Source organism: Nicotiana tabacum, chromosome 7, assembly GCF_000715075.1.
Source record: "Nicotiana tabacum cultivar K326 chromosome 7, ASM71507v2, whole genome shotgun sequence".
Taxonomy (NCBI): Eukaryota; Viridiplantae; Streptophyta; class Magnoliopsida; order Solanales; family Solanaceae; genus Nicotiana; species Nicotiana tabacum.
Genome location: NC_134086.1, coordinates 79,833,784 through 79,853,922, shown reverse-complemented (window position 1 = coordinate 79,853,922; position 20,139 = coordinate 79,833,784). Strand labels below are relative to the sequence as shown.

General features: G+C 36.0%; 1 long non-coding RNA gene across 2 annotated transcripts; it reads right to left on the bottom strand.

The window, feature by feature from the left end:
• Nucleotides 1-638: 638 nt before the first annotated feature.
• LOC107813688 (uncharacterized) lies at nt 639-17,909 on the bottom strand. Of its 2 annotated transcripts, XR_012711702.1 has the most exons (4): nt 17,444-17,909; nt 13,317-13,362; nt 1,637-1,765; nt 639-1,198 (listed from the first exon to the last, which is right to left on the bottom strand). It is a non-coding gene; the product is annotated as an uncharacterized LOC107813688 (long non-coding RNA). The 2 variants fall into 2 exon arrangements; XR_012711703.1 differs by lacking the exon at nt 13,317-13,362 and having other exon boundaries at nt 17,444-17,902.
• Nucleotides 17,910-20,139: the final 2,230 nt, after the last annotated feature.

The following is a 20,139-nucleotide window of genomic DNA, read 5'->3' as shown; positions in this document are numbered from 1 at the left end:
TTGTTATATCAGATCCGGAGAGAGTGTCCAGTCTACTATTTTCTTATTTTGTATTTGTAGAATGGGTTTCCTACAACAACAACAAACTCAGTTTAATTCCATAAATGAGATCTGGATAGGATAGTGTGTACACAGACGTTACCCCTGCGTACCTTATAAAGACAGAGAGGCCATTTCCGAAAGACCCTCGGCTCAAAGAATGATAGAGATAAAATCAAGCAGCCAAGTAGTAGAGTGGGTTTCCTAATTCCTATTTTTTTCCTGGTAAATTAAATTAAAAAATAAAAAGTGAAAAAGTAAATGCAAATGTTGAAATAAAATCTTCTACTTTAAAATTACTAAAGAAAATATTTTTACTTTGATTTTTATTTTTTGAAATTTTTGGCCAATTAGAACAGGCATATAAATCGCCAAAATAAAATTGATTAACTTTTTATACATAATATTGAGATTTTCACGTCTAATATATTTTGGTATTAATAAAATTTTGAAGATTGAGTTTTACCAATAGATATGACTGCCTAATTATAGAACATACTTGTTTTAAACAAATATTTTATGAAGTGTGAAAAAACAAACCGCCTCTAATTATACTTATACTAGATGCTCGAGCACGGGCCCAATACTACAATAGCATATTCCAGATTCCTTTCTTTCGATAAATAATCAAGCTTTATTACGTAACACTACATTAGATGTTCCCTTTTTTTTTCCAAATTGTCGACAGTATAACATCGTTCAATATATATAGCCTTACGTTCCCCATCTTCCTTCTGAGCCAGTTCTAATAACCGGCTCTTAGATCACCAGCCAAGATTTTCAAATAGAAATAACAACATTTGCATAGTTTAGTAGATGGCTAATCTATTCTGAGTTAGTAGCTATGATACACTTCTAAAAATAGACGGCTAATCTCTTCTGAGTTACCGGATCGAGGAAAGGTGGCATCAATTGATAAGAAGTAACCTCTTCCTTGCAGGTTTGCCTGTGTCAGCGGTCATCACTATTATGTGATGCTATTCAAATAAAACCAATGACTTTGAGTGGATCCTTATATTACTATGCAAGTTTCCACTAACAGTGGCGGAGAGGGAGGCTTGAGGTAAGAAGCCTATGGCAGTTGACAGAATACTTGCTATTCTTATTTTCTTTCCAGGTCGTCCTCTCATATTCTGTTGGAGGAGGAACTGCATAAAATCTGCAACATTTTATCAGCAATGTACAAAGCATGTCTTCACCAATCCAGCAACTTACTTTGGAAGAGCATTAAATATGTTAGTCTAACCTCAATAAAAATACATGAGCCATGCTACTCGTGTCAAATGTTTGTTAAGGCTATTGTCCGATATACATACATAGTTGATATAGTATGCCTTCCCAGTGAAAGACAGACTGTGAGGTGAGATTATTCATATTAATAGTGCTGCATCTTTTGATGTGCTTAAACTTCTCTATCCATTCTCCTGAATTTCTTAAGCCCAAACATGAAAAATTATGCTCACTGCCATGAACCTACCCAGCCAATTTTAATTTGGCTATTCGCATTAAAATTAGAATTTGGTAATTATACGATAACATGCCTTATAAGAGCTTCAAAAAACTATGAAATATGCAAGTATGAAACCTTGAACTATACCTGAAGCTTGGTAAAAGAAACTTATGAAGTCAAGTGAAGTAATTCTTCCACTCTACCTCAAAAGCCAGGAGCTAGTAGAGGCTAGACACAGGTAGCAAATATTTTTTCTTATTGAGTAAGAAAGTAATCCTGCAAACCAAAGGTCGAAGTATATCAACAAAAGCATCACAAGAGAATTATGGAACCCACAATATAGCGAGCAAGAAACACATGAAGGAAAGAGAAAAAAATATTTTTGGTGCATTTGAATGTTCAACATGTTTTAAGTGAAAATACATCAAATAGTATGCGAAGAAATTACAGTAACCAAAGATCACTAAATAAAAACTTCACCCATTTATGCTTGGATAAATTATTATGATTATTATTGTAACTTACTTTGTTTACCGTCAAAATGATAATAACAATTAAATTTGTTGATGAGACTCTAAAAATACGTGATCTATTTTTATGCTAGTTGTTAGAGTAGTTGATGCTAGATATATGAAGATAAAGGATAAAAACGCAAATTAGAATAGAGCTGTGATCCAACCGAGGGGTTAGTTATCCGGGCCTCGGGCCAACCGATTGCCTCGAGGTCGACGCTCGGGCTCGGGCTCGAGCTATCAGGGTAACCGAGAAGGGAGTAACAGTTAGAATATAATTAAAGGAGGTTCTTTACGCTGATATCAAACAATAAATGAAGAACAAGTATGAACGCAATAAATGAGAGAGGTAGTCTCGAGCGAGTAAGTTAGAGAGAAAAGAGAGTGAGAGTTGTAACTGATCTTGTGTAGAATAGTTGGAGCAACAACAGCCCTTAACAAAGTGATGAGGATCCCCTCTATATAGGAGGGGAATCTCGTCATAGTGCAAAATACATTAATTGTAAAGGCATGGAGATGTGACGGCTAGACGCGACGCCTTGATACAGGCTCTGGGTAGGCCGACTTTGTCAGACTTAGCCGTGTGCCTTGGGAATTTCCCATTTTACTCTAGCCTCGATCTATGTCCTCTTTACGTCAGACCTCGATGAGCTCCGAGGGAGGGAACTCAGTCACAGCTTCGCGTCCTCGGGGTCTCGAGGTGTCCTTCTGAAGTAACTCGATAGCAAGAAATTAGGCCCTCTGATTTTGCCGTATACATTCTTCTTGGGTTTCAGCTACATAACCTTGCACTAAGAACTAACCTGACAGACTAGTAATACTAACATAGAAGTACTACTTTAAAAAGCACACATTTTTTTTTTGAATATTGAGATGGGGTAACATAGAGATGATTGGCATTAATTCAGACGGAATGGATGTTTTGCTTTATTAATAATGTAGGTGATGTATCAACTATTTTCTACAATTAAGGAAGACTATAATTTCCTTTATAAAAAAGACACGGGTTTCTCTCAATTCCATTGCACCTAAAAACTAACTTAAAAGTAATTCACGTTTCTAAAGCTAAAAAGAATTTTAGGAACCTCAAATAGATGAAGCTCAAAGCACTTCTCCAAAGTAAAAATAGCATCACTTATAGTGCTACATCCGCTAATTTTAATTAGAATACTTGCTACTATGCTTCAGCGAAAATATAGTATAACTTATTAAACTCCATTTCTTTCAGAACATTTACTACTACATTATGCGATTCTTATTTGCTGGTATTTGCTTTGACATTTTTTACACTTTTTTTTTCTCTCCTAATCCAAAAGGTGCAACAACCAAAAAATGTGAAATATACAAAAAATCCTAGATCATAGAACATCACCGAAATTACAACATGTTCTTTAACTGACACATTACAAGACTCATTTTGAGGGGCAAAAACGGAAGCCCATAGTATTTCTTGCAACATTACTTGTCACAACAATGTCTCAAAAACTAAGGCTGAAGATCTTTTAGTTTATTACAATAGAGTATAATAGAGGTACCTATATTGTATTAAAATTAACATTTGACAAACATAACATTACACAGCTTCCTTTTCAGAAACATTTATAGTCTACCTACTTCACAGTCTCTTGCCTAAAGAATTTTCCTTCACAAATAGTCAGAAATCTCTTACATGGCTCCTAGATATAGATATAAAAATGCCATACATCTACGCATGTAAATAAAAATGTCATTGATCCGAATGTAAATATCTTGTTCAAGCAAATACACGTGCCAGCCAGTCACAGTGAACCAAAAACACAATCTGCTGGAGAAACCGCCAGACCAACATGGGAGTGGATGAAACAATAAAAACATCCAAATACATAACATTACGTTTAAATCTAACTATCCTAACTATTGCGAAAATAAGATGACATCAGTGACTTCTAAGGGAACAAAGAGGTAGTTCTTAATAGGCAAAGATTGTTTTTCTATTTTTGAATCTATGTCCGTTTTTTCTCGTAGAAGCGGATTCCAAAAGCACAAATGAATATGCAAAACAGAAGAGCTGAACCTTGTGTTCAGGTCTTCAATCAGATTTAAACTGAGTTTGAGATCTATTTATTTAAAATATACATTATTCTATATTGAATAGAGCTATAAATTCAGTGGTTTCATTAAGGGGTTCAAAAAGTGAAAAGTATAAACACGGAAAGAAGCTAGGGGATTCATCCCCTAATATATGTACATGAAAAAATTTAATCTTATATATACACTGTAATTTTCGACGAATAGGGTTTGGATGTATCACCTGTTGGGATATACTATTAACCATGCGGTTTAGACATAGTATTATATTTTATTCTTTATGGAATAATTGTTTATTTAATTTATTCAATTCAATAAAGTACTATTTTAAATAAATCATTTGTTACATGTGTGTCCTTTTAGTTATGTAGTAGACAATTTAGTGTATGGAGTCTTAGCTCATGCACAGAAGATTAAATTGTTGGTTCTCATAATTAATAAACTATGTTCACAATCAAAGATATTGTTGGACAAAATATCTTGATGATTGTAACACAAGATTATCGTATAATGAGAGTAGTTTTACTCCAACTTCTTGTGCTAGTATACTCAGTGTATATTGAACGGATCAAGTAGAGAAAATATATCTTTGTACTGAATATATAAAATATTTTCTCTAATTCATTAAATGAGCTTATACTCCTAATCTTGATATAATTATTATGATCAATGTAATTTGTTTATTGTTTTGATTTATCAAAAGGTACGACTCTATTTAGAGTTAGTATATGCCTAATAGATTGGACAATAACGAATAATATTTGTGAATAATAATTAGTTGATAGAATCTATTACTCGGTTTTGGGTTTGATGATACCCCTTTATGTAAGCTTATAAGTTTTCATGTGAAAACCTGGCCGGTGGATTTTGTATCCGTCACATGAAATAGTTTAAGCGAAATTATAAAGGATTTAATTAGTTAATTGAATTAAATTTTCAGTGATTTAATTTAATTAACTGGTATTTGAAATCTTAACATGGGGAGTTAAAATAAGTGTTAATGAATTTTCGAAATTCATACTGAGGAGTTCAATTGCAGTTTTTAGTGGAATAAATTGCAATTAATTATAGTAAGAATTAATTCATGCTAATTTCAAATTAATACTATAATTAGTAGCCTCTTATTATTTCTGTGGTCCCTGCTATACCTAGTAAAAACTTGGACAGAATTGGGTAAAAAGTAGCTTGGAGAAAAGTTATCCTTTTGAGTTAGAGTAGGATTTTACTTGCAGAATCCTATACGTTTTTGAGCCCCTATTGTGGCTTAATTTCGGTTCTATTAAAGGAAGACTAGTTTCACGTAATAACTTACCTTTCAGTTGTATTGTTCTTGCCCACCCAATAGCAAAATCGTCCTAGGTTTTACTAGGCAAATAGCAGAAGACTGCAGCCCTGAATTCTCGCTGCTTGGAAGGTCTGTGCAACTACTTCAAGAGGTTAGTGCTTTTAATCTCATTATTATTGTGTTGTCTAGTTCACATGTATTTGATGCCTGGTTTGTATGCTTGCTTCCGTTGCGTATGTTCTAACAATTGGTATCAGACGTCGTCTTACATCTAACTAGATAATGTAATACAACATGCATATAGTGATATTAAAACGTGTTATTTATTGATACATGTTTGGGATGATTATTCTATGTTAAAAACGTGATTGTATTTATTAGTATCTTAATCATATACATATGTATAAACAGTGGTATTATATTTAAATAACAGTCTGTTCAAATTACGTTTTTTGCAGAATAGCAATTTTTTTTTGATAAAAATGTGACTGTGTTTTTGAATGCTATTAATGCTGTAATTATGGGTTAATATACATATGCATAAACAATGAATTAATACCATTAATCTGTTTTAGTTGCGTTCTGTCCATAATCACAGTGTTATATTAATAAAAACTTAACAGTTTTGTATGATATTAGTTCTGTATTTTTGGATTAATATACAAAATTATGAACAGTACCGTTTTTGACTAGTGAAAACATATTGTTTTACAATTCTGTCTAAACACATTTTTTATTAAATAAAAAAATTATTTTGAGTTCTGAAATCATGTGTTAACAAATATCAGTATATTATGTGATTTGAACAAGTCAAAATAATTAAAAACTCTTAAAACGCCAAAAATAGAATTCTAGTCATGTGTAGAATTCTGAAATTCTGTCGAACTTCGATTGACCTCAAATTTGATAAGTTCATCGAAAACGGCCCAACTTAAAAAACTCATTGCGTTGCTGATGATGTACGTCGTTTTTTGGGCATTCGAGATCGTTTAGATGGAGTTTTGGCCTTTTTTCTATTTTCTGAAAATTTTTTTAATAAAAAAATATTAATAGAAATCTGTGATGGAAGGGTTCAATTCCCCTTATTTTCAATCATGTTTTACAGTAATATAATGAATTTACTGTACATAGGTCTTCTTCCATATCGGATAAATTCATTATAGATGATTACTATAGTTTTGCCTCTAGTTATTTCATTACTTGTATTAACTCTCCAACTGAGTTACATGTTGATTGAATGAAACTAGAGTTTATAAAGGTGATCATATTTACATATCTTAAATTAACAGTTTACTCTCCATCTGAGTTGGTCCTGTTTAAATTTATGGGGTTAATATCTTACATCACTCATATATTTTTCATGAATAGTTAAGTTTCCCTAACGAATCTAACTGTTCAATGAGCATGGTTATATGTGTAATGTACCGTTTTTTATCATTTTAAATACATAACTAATGATCTATTTAATGTGAATATCTCTCAGATTAACCATGTCTTCATTCAACCCACTTACCTCAATTTTGAACCAAAACAAGTTAGAAGGACCGAATTATATTGACTGGAAAAGAAAACTTGATATTGTCCTAACTGCTAAAGGTTACAAATTTGTAATCACTTAGGAGTGCCCAGAAAAACCTGAAAATGCTACTGATAATCAGGTTAAGGCCTATGACAAATGGGTTAAGGCTGATGAGATGGCGCGATGTTACATTCTTGCCTCTATGGCGAACGTTTTGCAACATCAGCATCAATCTATGGGGTCTGCTTATGATATGCTCGAAAGTCTCAAAGAGATTTTCGGTGAGCAAAATCGTGCAGCTAAGCAGACAGCCATGAAATCCCTTTTGAACACCAAGATGGCTGAAGGATCATCGGTCAGAGACCATGTTCTGAAGATGATGAGTCTTCTGAATGAACTGGAGGTCCTTGGAGATGTGATTGATAAGGAGTCTCAAGTTGAGATGGTCCTACAGACTCTCCCTGACAGTTTTCAACAGTTTCGCTTGAACTATAATATGAACAAAATGGATTTGTCACTAGCGAAATTGTTGAATGAGTTGCAAGCGGCAAAATCTATTATCAAACAACAAGCTCCAGTTGTAGCACTCAATGTTGAGAATGCTTCTGTTTCTAAGTCGAAAGGAAATAAGAAAAAGAAGAAGGCTCAAAAGGTTCTGGTACCTGGTGGTACGGCTGGTGTGAAAAAGCCCAAAGGCAAGTGCTATCATTGCAAGCAACCTAATCATCACAAGAAGAAATGCCCTGCCTATCTGGCAAAGTTGAATAAGAAAGGTAATTCAAATTTAAATGTCATTGAAACTTATTTAGCGGCTGTTTCTACCATGTTTTGGTGTGTAGATTCGGGAGCCACTAATCATATCTGCACTACTTTGCAGGGGTTTCAGGAAACACGGCGGCTAAGTGAGAATGAAGTTTGCATTTTTCAAGCCAATGGCAAGCTAACACCAGCTTTAGCTTTAGGAGATATTAGATTTTCGTTTAGTAGTGATAGAATTTTAGTTTTACAAGATGTTCTCTATGTACCTTCAATTAGAAGGAATTTGATTTCGGTTTCGAAAATAATGGATGTTGGTTATAATGTTTATTTTGCTAATACTTCTGTTGTTATTAAGTTTAATAAATATTTTATCTACACTGCTGCTAGAGTACATGACCTTTTTATTCTTGATATATCTCCTCATGTGCTACAACAACCAAAAGAACTAAATAACATTAATCTACCACATAAAAGAAAACGTATTTCTGAATTGAGTCAAACTTATTTATGGCACTTACGTCTAGGCCATATAAATCTAAATAGGATTTCGAGATTGGTCTCTGATGGACCTTTGAGTTCATTGAAAGTGGAGTCACTACCAACATGCGAATCCTGTTTAGAAGGCAAAATGACCAAGAGACATTTCCCCTCAAAAGGAAATAGAGTTAGTGATAAGCTAGAATTAATTCACTCTGATTTGTGTGGTCCTATGAATATACAAGCAAGAGATGGTTTTGAGTATTTTGTGACTTTCACAGATGATTACTCAAAATATGGATATATTTATCTGTTGCGACGGAAGTCTAAATGCTTTGAGAAATTCAAAGAATTTAAGACAGAAACGGAGAAACGACATGATAAATATATCAAAACATTGCGATCTGATCGTGGTGGTGAATACCTTTCTGCGAAATTTATAAAATACTTATCAGATAATGGAATTACATCTCAATTATCTACCCCATGAACACCACAACAAAATGGTGTGGCAGAAAGAAGAAATAGGACCTTTATGAAAATTGTTAGATCAATGTTAAGTTATTCCGATTTGCTTTCTTCCTTTTGGGGATATGCTTTAGAAACATCAAACTACATTCTAAATTTGGAACCTTCAAAGTCAGTACCTTCAACTCCAGTAGAATTGTGGACTGGGTGCAAGCCAAATTTACGGCATATTCGGGTTTGGGGTTGTCCAGCACATGTGCTGAAAGGGAAAACGGATAAATTGGAATCAAGGACAGAAGTATGCATTTTTATTGGATATCCAAAAGGAACAAAAGGCGGTTTGTTTTATTGTCCCAAAGAAAAGAAGGTAATTGTTACGACAAATGCCAGATTTTTAGAAGAGGACTATCTAACGAACCATATTCCTAGAAGTAAACTAGTTTTACAGGAATTAAACAAAGGAGTAACTAAAGACTCATCTCTAGAACGTATCCCGAAAGCCAGTATTGACATACCACTGTATTATCGTAGTGGGAGAAATGTCAATAGGCAGCAGATTGAACAAGAGCAATTGCTTGACATCTCACTACCCCAAAGTAGTGAGAGTAATGTTGAGCAACCTCAGAATGTTGAACAACCTGAAATTGTTATGCAACCTGCACTTCAGGAAGAAGTTAATGATATCCCAGCACCGCAAGGTGTGGAGGATAACATTGAGGCTTCAGTTTCAGGAAATAATGATAGGATTCAACAACAAAATCAGCCTCCATCTGTAGTGACTAGTCATAGTGGGAGAATTATTAGAAAACCTCTTCGGTTTGCGCTCTTAGGAGAATCTTATGATAGAATCCCTGAATAGCCTAATACAGAACCTATTAATTATGATGAAGCACTACATGATGCAGATGCTGATAAATGGGTTGATGCTATAAAATCTGAAATGGATTCCATGTACTCCAATCAAGTCTGGGATCTTGTAGAACCACCTACTAGATTCAAACTCATAGGTCGTAGATGGATCTATAAGAAAAAGAGAGGAGTGGATGAAAAAGTGTAAACTTTTAAAGCTAGGCTTATTGCAAAAGGGTTTACTCAAAAAGAAGGAATCGATTATGAGGAAACTTTTTCGCCGATAGCCATGCTTAAATCCATTAGGATTCTCTTATACATTGCTTCTCATTACAATTGTGAGATCTGACAAATGGATGTCAAGACCGCTTTTCTAAATGGAAGTCTTGATGAGTGCATCTATATGGCACAACCAGTTGGTTTCATAAAAAGTGGCAATGAGCACATGTTGTGTATATTAAAGAAATCCATTTATGGATTGAAACAAGCTTCTAGGGCATGGAACACTTGTTTTGACGCATCGATTAAGACCTTCGGTTTTGATCAATGTGAAAATGAGTCTTGTGTGTATAAGAAGTGGAATGAAGATAAAGTTACATTTTTGGTTTTGTACGTAGATGATATTTTGCTCATAGGAAATAATGTGAGCATGTTGAACTCAGTAAAGGAATGGTTGTCCTCACGTTTCGATATGAAAGACTTGGGACAGACAACACATATCCTTGCAATCAAGCTTATGCGAGATCGCAAGCAAAGGATATTAGGCTTGTCCCAAGCACTTTATATTGATACTATTCTCACCAGGTTTAGCATGCAAGATTCCAAGAAAGGGTTTCTCCCCTTTAGACATGGAATCTCTCTGTCAAAAGATCAGTCCCCAAAAACGACTGATGAGATAGAAAAGATGAAGGCGGTCCCTTATGCTTCTGTTGTAGGGAGTCTTATGTATGCTATGCTATGTACTAGACCTGATATCTGCTTTTATGTTGGCATGGTTAGTAGATTTCAGTCTAACCCTAGTCGAGAACACTGGACTGTTGTTAAGCATATAATCAAGTACTTGAAGAGTACTAGGGATTATATGTTGGTGTATCACTTAGGTGATCTTGCACCCATTGGCTATACTGATTCAGATTTCCAGTCAGATAGTGACTTTAGAAAATCTACCTCAGGATATGTTTTTACCTTAGGAGGTGGAGCCATAAATTGGAGGAGTATCAAGCAATCATGTGTTGCTGATTCCGCCATGGAAGCCGAATATGTTGCTGCATCTGAAGCAGCTAAAGAAGTTGTTTGGCTCAGGAACTTTCTAAAAGAGCTTAATGGGGTTCCTTCGATTGAAACACCAATTTTACTTTATTGTGACAATAGTGGTGCAGTTGCAAACTCGAAGGAACCAAGAAGCCATAAAAGGAGTAAGCATATTGAGCGTAAATATCACTTAATTCGGGACATAACTCAGAGAGGTGATGCAAGAGTGTTGAAGATTGCGTCAGAGGACAATTTGGCAGACCCATTTACAAAGAGCTTGACACAGAAGATTTTTGACAAGCATGTAGAAGGAATTGGTATTAGAGTAGTAGACGCATGGTTATGAATCTAAGTGGGAGATTGTTGGAATATACTATTAACCATGCGGTTTAGACATAGTATTATATTTTATTCTTTATGGAACAATTATTTATTTAATTTATTCAATTCAATAAAGTACTATTTTAAATAAATCATTTGTTACATGCGTGTCCTTTTAGTTATGTAGTAGACAATTTAGTGTATGGAGTCTTAGCTCATGCACAAAAGTATTAAATTTTTGGTTCTCATAATTAATAAATTATGTTCACAATCAAAGATATTGTTGGACAAAATATCTTGATGATTGTTGCACAAGATTATCGTATAATGGGAGTTGTTTTACTCCAATTTCTTGTGCTAGTATACTCAGTGTATATTGAACGGATCAAGTAGAGAAAATATGTCTTTGTACTGAATATATAAAATATTTTCTCTAATTCATTAAATGAGCTTATACTCCTAATCTTGATATAATTATTATGATCAATGTAATTTGTTTATTGTTTTGATTTATCAAAAGGTACGACTCTATTTAGAGTTAGTATATGCCTAATAGATTGGACAATAACGAATAACATTTGTGAATAATAATTAGTTGATAGAATCTATTACTCAGTTTTGGGTTTGATGATACCCCTTTATGTAAGCTTATAAGTTTTCATGTGAAAACCTGGCCGGTGGATTTTGTATCCGTCACATGAAATAGTTTAAGCGAAATTATAAAGGATTTAATTAGTTAATTGAATTAAATTTTCAGTGATTTAATTTAATTAACTGGTATTTGAAATCTTAACATGAGAAGTTAAAATAAGTGTTAATGAATTTTCGAAATTCATATTGAGGAGTTTAATTGCAGTTTTTTAGTGAAATAAATTGCAATTAATTATAGTAAGAATTAATTCATGCTAATTTCGAATTAATACTATAATTAGTAGCCTCTTATTATTTCTGTGGTCCCTGCTATACCTAGTAAAAACCTGGAAAGACTTGGGTTAAAGGTAGCTTGGGAGAAAAGTTATCCTTTTGAGTTAAGAGTAGGATTCTACTTGCAGAATCCTATACGTTTTTGAGCCACTATTATGGCTTAATTTCGGGTCTATTAAAGGAAAACTTGTTTCACCTAATAACTTACCTTTCAGTTGTATGGTTCTTGCCCACCCAATAGCAAAATCGTCCAAGGTTTTACTAGGCAAATAGCAGAAGACTGCAACCCTGGATTCTCGCTGCTTGGAAGGTCTGTGCAACTACTTCAAGAGGTTAGTGCTTCTAATCTCGTTATTGTTGCGTTGTCTAGTTCACATATATTTGATGCCTGGTTTGTATGGTTGTTTCCGCTACGTATGTTCTAACACCACCTTCCGTCCACCTAGCTCTGCCCTTGGCTATAATCATCATGAATGATAATATTTATGCAATTTATGCAAAGTATGTACGAAAATGTCATTTCAAAATAAGATCATAAATGCATACATGAAAATATCAAAGAAATATTGGTCTTTACTACTGAAAAAGACATCATGACAAGTGAAATCTGATACCTCTTGTTTATGTACTAATGGCATCATAATTTCACATTTCATTTTTTTTTCATAGGCAACTAAACGAATATTGTAGTCCCAAAAAATAAGAGGAAAATGTTCGTACTGGATCATCCCATTAATCTTGCAACGGGGAACCTCTTGCCAGGTACTGACAACTAAATCTTTGAAATATATTAAGGAAAAGCTAGAAAGGATATCTTGCCCAAGTAAACCATGAAATCTGTAACGAATCTTTGGGTATTATGTGAGAACATGTCCCTGCTTGGATTCCCAGTGCCAAACTAATAATCATCAACATTTAACTGCTCTAGTCTTGGTTCACTATAGTATAGGCCATATGAGAAAAAGAGAAATCCAAAAAGGCAGACCATCTTGCGAGAGTTGCATACTTTTCTATTTTCTCTTAGTAAGTGATCAACAAATTATATAATTTATTTGTTACATTGTATTATTTGTTAATAAGCTTAAAGTATATTGAATGAGCCTCTCTATCAAAGACCAGTAGAACTAATAACGTACTCAATCATCTACAATATGAATAAAACTATTCCTTCCTCACAAGAATCTACTATTTAGTTTTTGGCTTTCATACCAAGCAATGCACCTGCATAAGTTGATTCAACAATTTTACATTATAACCAAATTGAGCGATCAAATATGTTTCATATAAGTAGATAATGTTGATCCATTGTCCAACTTCAGGCATTTTAGGACAGAAGCACCTAAAAGACACATCTCTACAAACAAAATAACACAAACTAACTATGAGAAACCTTACCCGCAAAGAACAGATAATATCTGCAGAGCTTGTCACAAGCTTGCACCTAAGCACGAGGAAATCAGATAAGTTACTTACTAGAAAATCCAACACGAAACAACCTAAAATAACATAAAATATAACAAATACCCAAATTTGATTCAAATTTCACAAGTTTCCTAAAGGGTAATTAAGTACTATGTTAGAGAATTATTGTGATTTACGGGTCTAATTTTCTGTATCTGTTTACCTTGAAAATGGTAGTAACAATTATATTTAATTTGTGGTTCTAAAAATACGTGATTTATCTTAATACTAGTTGTTATATGAATAATGCTAAGTGTAAGTAAGCAAGAAATGATAAGCAAACCAGTGTGGTCATACGACTGAGGGCCTCGAACTCAGTGATATAGGACCTCGAGGGCGGCCTTTAACGGATGATAATGGGCAATAAATGAATAGCAAATGAGCAAATAATAAATCTGTAGAGTAATTGTTGAGCACGTTTAAGCAAGAAAAGAGAATGTTCTATTGTATTCAATATTCATGTCCGTTACAAAATGACAAGGGTCCCCTTTATATAGAAGGGGAAATCCCAACATAGTACATGTCTAATAATGACGAGGGAATGCTATTGGTACAACTGTATAGTGGCTCAGTATGGATTTGTACTATTCTAGCAGACCTGGTCAGCTCTAACCACGTGTCCCTGGGAGCTTTCCCGCCTTTTCATGATGGTCACCGATTTGTACTGCTCCGAGATAGACCATAGTGAACCTTCGATGTGCTCCCACGAGGGACGTACCTCGGGGTCACACTTCAAATTCTGCTTCGAGCTTCTCTAGGTCGGGCGTAGAGTGTCACAATAATCCCAAAGTTGAACTCCCCGACTTTGGCCGTATACAGATAGTCCCCGCGTTTCTTATAATGAAATGATAAGAAACGATCTTGAGTTCTTGCCTCTCCAATAACCCCATTGTGACGTCAGCCACGTGAGATCATTAAATGGTGCGGCAGAAAAGTTGTACAGAGGTCCTGTCAATACGGTTCTTGAAAAGCCCACAAACCGCTATTGGTCGGCCTTTCAACTCCTCCAATGCACTTATATGACACTTAAAAATACTCCAATTCCCTATCTTTTAAACCTTTACATCATCTTCAAATCTTTTCCTGTCTTCACCTTTCTTTTGTGTTCATTTCTTCCTCAGCTTACTTTGAAACTTTGTTATAACCATGGCCAAAACTTCTAAGACAGTACCTCAAAAAGAGGAAGCCCCTTCTTCGTCACGCTCGACTAAGAGCAAAAAGATAGTGCCTCCTCGTATTGAGGAGTGTATTCCCGGGACCTTCGAGACATCCTCCGATTTCAAAATTGAAAAACCTTCTTCAGTACCGGACCGATGCGAGCCCACGTCTCGGTACATTAGTCTGATAACCGACATAGAGAAAGTGAAAATAGATTGCCGCTGGGGAGAGGCGGTACAAGTGGAGATCCCTTCATCGGAAGAAGATATGACTAGACACAGAGCTGGTTTCCTCAGCGTATATACGTACCCTTTTACCTTAGGTCCTGTAGATTCTTCTTCTCCACCGATAGACCCGATGATCCTCGATTTTTGTCGACAATATTGAGTGATGATGATCTTTTTCTAACTTCTTTCCTTCGTGCTATAGGTCACGATACTGTACGACAAGGCCTTTTCCAAGTTACGAGTTGAACTGACTCATTGCGAGGAGGAGTTCGAGAAGTTTGCTTCGGAGTCGAAAGAGCTAAAAACTCTATACGCCCGAAGGGAGGAGGAACTGAACAACCTTTGAGCAAACTCAAAGAAAGCGTTCCAAGAGAGGGCCAACTTCATTGAGCAGGTAGTTCGGTACTCATGAGCTTGCCTTTTGTTTCCATGACTTGGTGTCTATTACCTTAACTCGTCATTTGTAGATTGAGTGAAAGGATTCCCTAGCAGGGTAGCTTCAAGAAGAGATTGTGGCCAAAGATGGCAAGATCCTCGAGCTGAAGCAGTACAAGGATAGCATGGCCTCAGAAAGGGATACTCTCCGAGAGGAGCTGGCCTCGACTCAAAGTCTTCTTCAAGGTGCTAAAGAGGAGGCTCTCAAATTCAAGGTGCTTCATGCTGAGTTGGCTGCCGCATTATCCGCGGCTAAGTCTGAGGTCGATGCACTCTTATCCTCGTATCGGGATGACGCTGCTGCAACAAATACTCAAGCCAGGGAAATATTTGAAGAGGCCGAGCTCAAACTGGCTCGCACCCTTGCACATGCTCGATTAGAAGCTCGAAGGCAGGCCTTTGAGGAAGTGCATGCCAAGGTTTTCGATCTCTCTGCCGAGATCGAAGAAACGAAGGCCTTGAAAGAGGAGTCAGCAGCTCAGACTACTTCGGACGAGGGCTCTACGAGAAGCTCGGGGAGTAGCGAAGACGATGACTAGGCCACCTTTGCTCTTTCTACTTCTTCTTCTTTTGTATGTGGACTCCGCGTAGGAGTTTTGTAAATGCACCTTTGTAAATATATTTTTGGAATGCAAAGGATTTTCTCGTTTAATGTCTTCAAAGTTTTGCCTTTTAGTGTTCATGCCGAAGTCAAGCTTTGAACTTGAATTTAACTCCTTCGAGCTCGATTCTGTCGTAACAGAGACCCCTGAGATTGAGTTATTCTGGTTTCAATCGCATACCTTCCCTAGGCCGGGTTGGTAAGGAATCGATTTGACTCATCAATGCCTCGAACACGGTGTGGTGACATCATTCCTGTGACATGACCGTGAAGTGATCGAAATGGCCCTGTTGGTACTGTCACACCTCCTTTTTTACCACCTGAGGGGATATAAGGGAATTTTTCCAATTAAAGTGACATTATTCGAAATGAGATTATTTATTTAATTTAGAGTCTCCACTTAGAATAGTTTATTTGGTGTCCCAAGTCACCGGTTTATTTTAAAATCCTAAATCGAGAATTTTTTTATTTTTTAGAAGTCTGCGAACCATAAATTCTAAGTAAGGAATTCTGTTAACCCGAGAGAAGGTGTTAGGCATTCCCAGGTTCCGTGGTTCTAGAACGGTCGCTTAAACTATTATAATTGGCCTATTACCTGATTTTAATACATGTTTTAACCTATGGTACATTTTTAACTGATTAACCACTTTTAATTATTTCAGGAAAATTCAACGTTATTTAAAACACGCCTTGAACCACGCTACATGAAATGCACCCGCGGTCCACGACACATTCTATTTAACGTTGTTGAGAATTGAATTTGGGTCACATGAAATGCACACCAGAATTTAGTAATTAAAAGAAAATTAATTTTAAAGAACGCGCCTAAAGCAACTACGAAGTTTCAAATTAATAACAATGTTTGCGAGGGCCATGGGAAATTCAATTGATGGCACGCCCCGATTTTTAAAAGTTTGAATTAATTTCATGAGGGTCATGGGCTTAGGGTTTTATTTGGCATGGCACGCCTCAATTTATTTAAAAAAGGGTTTTATTATTCGAAGTTGTTATATTCGGGTTACATGAAATGCACCCCCAAATTTGGGAATTAGACATCATGACTACATCACGTGAACCGTACCATAATCACGATTGTTTATTAATCGTGCCTAAAATAAGTTACGATATTTATTGTTGCAGTTACGAGCCACTTGTTCTATTATGCAAATTTGGTCAACTTTAGTTAAAGAAAGGATTTTTTGGATTTGGAAATTTGGTCCGTTCATTAGAAGAACATTCCGACGAAAAATTATTCTCAATCCCATTTCTCAATCACTCATCTTGACCAAACAGAACCCTATGAGTCAAAATTCTTTTAACTACTATTAATAAGCAAACAACGACCCACATCATCAATTAAAAACCTAAATTTTCATTTAATATACAACAAGATCATATGGCTCAAATCCAGTGCAACTACTATATCATGCACAAGATGGAAGATTAAGATGAAATTAATTCAAATAGCTCATCACCGATTAAAACATTAAATGTAATAGATCAAACTTGTACAAAGGAAGATAATGTGTAAAATTATGGGTTTCAATGCAAGGAATCAAAACACACGTCAAACAATATCAATAAAATATTTAAAGCATGAAGTTTGAAAAAAAAATGGTAAAATAGATAAGAAGATGGACCTTTCTGCTTGGTATTAATGAAGATAACTCAATGAAGAGTACATTGAAGCCCAAGGTGTTTGAAAAAGGGAAAATGACTTGGACTGTTGGCCGAATCTATGACTGATTACCACCTCAATCGAGAACCTCGCCGGAAATCACTACTCAATGGCACAAGGACGGAAGTTGTTGCTGATTTTTTTTTTGAAGAAGGGGAAACAACAAGCGTTGATGCTGGAGGTGGGTGCTGCTTCGGAAATTAAGGTTTTTTTTTGGATGAATTTTGGCCCTTGCCGTTCTTTTGTGAAGAAGGGTGTCGCCGAGATTTTTTGGGCTTTGGGGCTGCCGTTCTTAGTGTAGAATTTAGGTTTGCTTTTTGTTTCCTTTTTGGTTGATTGTCATTTGTGAGAAGATAGGTCTTTCATTTTTAGTTTTTTCTTTTCTTCGATCTTTCAGTGAAGTGGCGGATGGATCAGTAAGGTTTTAGGTGTAGGTTTATATTTAGGTGTTAGGTACTATTATATAGGGATAGGAATTAGGTTAGAGGTATGAGCCTAGGAATTATGGGCTTGGTAATTATGGATTAGGTTCAAAAATTAGGCCTAAAAATGAGTTGCTCGAGCCCAAGTTTTATTCTTTCACGGCGAACGAGATTAAAATATGATCTCATTTATTAATTAGTCCTACTTAAGTAAAATAACTGTTAAAATAAGACTGATCGTTAAAACAAAACTATTTTTTGGTATTTTTCACGATTAAAAATAACTACAACACATTAATGAAACTATTTTTTGTAATTTTTATTTTCTTGTAATAAAATAAAATAAAAGAGTCAAAATTAATTGAAATAGCGATATTAGGCCTAAATTAAATATTTACGTGCTAAAATATGAAAAATCTTGGGGAGGGTAAAAAATCACATGTGTACAGCTGCCCCCTTTTGACTGGAAACACGAAGAGTTTTCAGACAAAGAATGACTAGACAGTTTTTTTTGACCCGACCCTTATTTAAAGAGACCAAAAGCTAAGAGAAATGAGAATGTAACCGAGCCCTGGTATCTGAGTTTCCTACATATCCTTGGCTATAAAGGAATCAAGCCTTGTGTAGTTCAGAAGTGAATGAGGGGATGGAGTGTGCGAAGAGGATGAGATAGTCGAGTGAGGTTCCGGTCCGCGGTCCCGTTATTACATCAGAATCAAAGTCTAAAAAAAACTAAACAAACCTATCAGCTATGAATTACAAGATTCCTATCTATGAGTCTTCTGAAGCTTGATCTTGAGTCTTGGTTGGTTCTTCATGCGGACTCTGATCTGAATCTTGATGCTTGTTAGCTGCAGGTGCTGGTTCTTTCCTTTTTCAACTTCTCAGATCAAGGCGGGACATGCAAAGCTTGTGACTTCAAACATATCTTGAGAAGTCCGCATCTTTCTCCGCTTCTGCACTTTGAGTTCACTTCTCCTTTTTCTTATTTTTCTTTATTCTGGATTGAGACTCATTCTTTGGTCGTCTCGAACCCTGTGCCTTGAGGTAAAACCTGCTCAGACACCAAAACAAACAAACGAACGAAATTTTTCTACCCCAGTTTTCACTAGGAAAATTTCGTGAGGTATTGTAACAAAATTCCAAACTACTTCTTTATCGAAAGTAATAAAACCGGGATTGTATATCCTTGAGAAAAAAGGGATTGGGGAGTGGAGCCCTATATCTATACTAAAGGTCAACTAGGGAGTGGAGACCCTATGTTTGCCAAAGACGACTAGGGAACGGAGACCCTATGTCTAAAATAATCTCAACTAGGGAGTGGAGAGCCTATGTTGGCAAAAGGCGACTAGGGAGTGGAGACCCTATTTCTAAAAATAAACTCAACTAGGGAGAGGAGACCCTATGTTGGCAAAAGGCGACTAGGGAGTGGAGACCCTACATCTAAAATAAACTCAACTAGAGAGTGGAGACCCTATGTTGGAAAAACGCGACTAGGGAGTGAAGACCCTATGTCTAAAATGATCTCAACTAGGGAGTGGAGACCCTATGTTGGCAAAAGGCAACTACGGAGTGGAGACCCTATGTCTAAAATAATCTCAACTAGAGAGTTGAGACCATATGTTGGAAAAAGGCGACTAGGGAGTGGAGACCCTATGTCTAAAATAAACTAAAATAGGGAGTGGAGACCCTATGTTGGCAAAAGGCGACTAGGGAGTAGAGACCCTATGTCTAAAATGATCTCAACTAAGGAGTGGAGACACTATGTTGACAAAAGGCGACTAGGAAGTGGAGACCCTATGTCTAAAATAATCTCAACTAGGGAGTGAAGACCCTATGTTGGCAAAAGGCGACTAGGGAGTGGAGACCCTATGTCTAAAATAATCTCAACTAGGAAGTGGAGACCCTATGTTGGCAAAAGGAGACTAGGGAGTGGAGACCCTATGTTGACAAAAGACGACTAGGGAGTGAGACCCTATGTCTAAAATAAACTCAACTAGGGAGTGGAGACCCTATGTTGGCAAAAAGGCGACTAGGGAGTGGAGACCTTATGTCTAAAATAATCTCAACTAGGGAGTGGAGACCCTATGTTGGCAAAAGGCAACTAGGAAGTGGTGATCCTCTGTCTAAAATAATCTCAACTAGGGAGTGGAGACCCTATGTTGGCAAAAGGCGACTAGGGAGTGGAGACCCTATGTCTAAAATAATCTCAACTCGGGAGTGGAGACCCTATGTT